The following is a 3,966-nucleotide window of genomic DNA, read 5'->3' on the forward strand; positions in this document are numbered from 1 at the left end:
GAAAAGAAAGTAAGACTGAGTACTACCCGCTGTACTCAGCAAGTCATACCGGAAGAGGAGGTATGATGCAGGATATATCCAAGGGAGGCTAAAGGCTCATTTGCATAAAGCTAGCATTTAAAAGCAGTAGTTGAAAGCAGTAAAACCGTTGCAGTAATTAATCAATATTAACCAATCACTGTCTAACGCTACACCACGTTGCAACAGGCCCAAACAACCACTTGAAGTACACCAGTTCAATAGCTAACTAGGGTGAGACTAATCACGGTGAATCTGGTCGACCGCCCATAACCACGGGCACGGCTATTCGAATAGTTTTACTCTGATCAGAGGTGTACAACTGTACCCACAAGACACAGTCCCACAACACGTTTCCGTGCGCCGATATGCCACCACGACATACCGGAAAGAGGCCGTGACAGGACCCTTCGCATAACCCCCTCTAACCGATCGCACCACACCTTAGGGTTCACCCCCGTCCCCAGCAGGCAACGGGCAGCCCCCCTTTCGTGCCGCGGTGAATCCGGAAGCCGATCAACCGGACACCCTAGCTGACCCAACTCCATCACGCCCACCCTCGCCTGGGTACGTCGGCTAGAGGAAAGCTACACTACAAGCCCAGACGTTGCCCACGCTGGCTTGTGGTAAGTACGACAAGTTCTTCTAGGGCATCCCGCGAACCGGTCCTTAATCACTATGGGCACGACTAGCAAAACCATGCACCCACAGCCCACCATGTAGTGTATTTTAATTAACTAACACCATTGCGGTGGCACTAATCCAAAGCTATGCCAATAATCAAAGTCTATGCATTAATGTGATCCCCTTTGTGTACTAGTAGAACTAAGCATGGCTAAGCATCTCCTAAACCAACATCTAGTCATTTTAATACCCAAGTTATCAATGGAGTAAGGAAAACAACCTATAGCTGAGTAATAGGACCCATCCCACATGATATTGTAAAACAATGCAATATTTAATAGAAATGCGGGACATTTGTAAATTGGGTACAATATGATCAATTGAAATATATGACTTGCCTTGCTCTCGCACTGATGAGACCACAGCAACGTCTTCGAGAAACCGCGGATCGACGAAACGGCCGAAATCTACGCGACAAACAAAGCACACAAGCAAAACAGGCTATAATACTACTGAAACAGGAAACAAAACCATTTTTAATGGATTCTATGCATTTTTATGAATTTACGGAGACTTGAATGGACTTAAACGGAGCTCGGATGAATTAATTATGATTTTTAGAATATTATCAGTGTTTATTACTATAAAAGAAAAACCCTTAATAGATTTATTGCGCAATAACCCCGGATGACATAAGCAAGGGGGGGCGGCGCCGACAAGTGGGACCCACGGTCAGAGGCACAAGGGAGAGGGAGGGGGCACTAGCAGGCGGGGCCCACAGGGGCGGCGGCTCATGGGGAGGAGGTGGCACCGGCCGGGCTCGGTTCGGCTCCAAGCCGGCCGACCGGTTAGGCGAGCGGCGGCGGCACGCGCGGTCGCCAGCGATGGCAACCGGCGGTACAGGAGGCGGCAGCGGACGGTGCGGAAGGCAGCGGCTTCGGCCGAAGGCGACGGCGGCGCATGCGGGGGAAAGGGAAAGAGGGAGGAGAGGGGAACCTCACCGGCGGGTATGGTGGCTGGAGCGGGAGGTGAAGGCGGCGGCGATGACCGGTGACGCGAAGGGTCAGACGGCGGCGGCGGCACCCTAGGAGAGAGAGGAGAGGGGTTAGGGGTTGGGAGGAAACCCGCGGCGACCAAAAATTGTCGGCCGGAGATGGGAGGACGACGAGACACACCGGCGCACGGGGAGAGAGGTGTTCCGGCGGCGGGATTGGATGGGGAAGCGGTGGCCGGGGTAGCTTGGGCGGCGGCGAAGCTAACGACGGCGGCGGCTTAGCGCGGTGGCGGCTCTAGTGGCTGCGGCGCGCGGCTGGAGGCGGCGGCAAGCGGCGGCGCTAGCGGCGAACGGCGCGGCGGCGTTAGAGAGCGTGAGAGAAGACGGCGAGCGTGGAAAAAGAGAGAGGGGGACACGGGAAGCATTTTATAGGGGCTCGGGAGGGGCGGACGTGGCCGGGGACGGCCGGATTTCTCGCTGACGACGTGGGAGGTGGAGAGATAGAGAGGGGGAGAGGATTCAAATCGAATCCCGCCCGTTTTGGGCGCGAGCGCGGGTGGGAAAGCGGGGCGCGGGCGGGCGACGTGGGCGCGGGCGCGGGTGTGGAGTTGGGCGTTGGAGGAACGGCGTGGGCGCGGCGGTTTCGGCGGCGGTGGTGGCGGTTGCCGGAGGAGGAAGACGGGGCCGACAGGTGGGCCCCACCTGTCGGTGACCCGGAGGGAGGAGGAAGGGAGTGGGCCGGCCCAACAAGGAGGGTGGCGCGGGAGAGAGGTTGGGCCGACAGCCCAACAAAGGAAAAAGGAAAAAGAAAAGAAGAAAAAGAAAAAAAGATTTTTCCTGGGATTTATATATTGCACATGCTCATTTTTAATTGATTAAAATTATTTCTAAGGCTCTGAAAATTACACTAAAAATGCTGTTAGCATATTTTGACATGTAGAATCCAAGAAAAATTCCACATGCCGATTCCGATTATTATTTGCATTTAATAATTTGAGGAATTAGCTCTAGGTTAATTTGAACCAATTTCTTTGGACGATTTATTTTATGAATTTAAAGAAAGGGAGGGGAAAATGGTTAAATAAATTGCGCGAAGAAATTGTTTAATTAATCTAGAGCTAATTCCATATTTAATAAATGCAATTAATAATCGGAAATAGCGTGGTGGAATTTTTCTTGAGTTCCCCATGCTCCAATGCATTAACAAGATTTTTAGTGAAGCCTTGGAAATAATTTTAACCAATTAAAAATCACCAAAGTGCAATTTAAAATCCCAGGAAAAATCCTTTTTCCCTTTTTCTCTTTTTCCCTTTTCTTTTCCCCTTTTTCCTTCTTGGGCCGTCGGCCCAATCCAGCTCGCCCAGCCGCGCTCGGCCTCCTTCCTTTGGGTCGGCCCGTTCCCCTTCCCCCTCTCTCTCCGGGACGCTGACAGGTGGGGCCCACCTGTCAGGTCATCCCCTTCCTCCAGCCGCCCGCCCCACGACGGCAACCGCCGCCACCACCGCCGCCTTCTCCGCTCCTCCCGCGCCCACGCCGCACCGCTCCCGCGTCCTCCCCACGTCGCCGCCTCTCCCCCGCATCTCCCGGCCCGCGCGCGCGCACGAAATGGGCGGGATTCATTTTGAATCCCACCCCTCTCTCTCTCTCCTCCCCACATCGCCGGCAGTTCCGGCCACCCTCCCGGCCACGTTCGCCCCTCCCACACCCTTAAAAACCCTTCCCCGAGCCCCCTCTCTTGTTTCCCCCATTTGCCGCACTCTCCCGTGCCATCTACCACCCTCGCGCCGTGCACCCGAACTCCGGCCGCGCGCCGCCCATCTCTGGCCGGTCATCGCCGCCGCTAGAGCCACCGCCGCGCCGCGCAGTCGTCGCCGTCGCACTCACCGAGCCCGCCTGCACCTCGGCTGCCGCTTGGTTGCCGCTGACCGACGCCGGAGCTCCGTTCCCCACGTTTGCCGGTGAGCTCGCCGTGGTTTCTAATGTCGGTCGGCGTTTAAAGTCGTCGTGGTTGTCGTCTCCTCTTCTAATCCCCCCTCTCTGCTCTCTCCTAGGTGTCACCGCCGGCCGTCCGCGCCTCCGCTCACCGGTCGTCGCCGCCGCCTTCTTCCTTCGCGCCGGCCGCCGTGCTCGCCGGTGAGGAATCCCCTCTCCTCCTTCCTTTCCTCTCCCCCTTGAGCGCCGCCCTCCGCGCGTGCGCCGTCTTCTTCGGCCGCCGCCGCCGTCTCTCGCGTCGCCGGTCATCGCCGGTGACCGCGCGTGCCGCCGCCGGTCGCCATGGCCGCCGGTCGGCTTTGAAGCCGAGCCGAACCAACCGGCCACGTCCGCCCCTC

General features: G+C 56.6%; 1 long non-coding RNA gene across 1 annotated transcript; it reads right to left on the bottom strand.

Moving 5' to 3' along the window:
- Positions 1-1,036: 1,036 nt before the first annotated feature.
- Positions 1,037-2,339, bottom strand: LOC136351905 (uncharacterized). The gene is made up of 3 exons (XR_010735185.1): positions 1,818-2,339; positions 1,644-1,726; positions 1,037-1,109 (listed from the first exon to the last, which is right to left on the bottom strand). It is a non-coding gene; the product is annotated as an uncharacterized lncRNA (long non-coding RNA).
- Between the last annotated feature and the right edge of the window lie 1,627 nt (positions 2,340-3,966).

This window comes from Oryza sativa, chromosome 9 (assembly GCF_034140825.1).
Source record: "Oryza sativa Japonica Group chromosome 9, ASM3414082v1".
Taxonomy (NCBI): domain Eukaryota; kingdom Viridiplantae; phylum Streptophyta; class Magnoliopsida; order Poales; family Poaceae; genus Oryza; species Oryza sativa.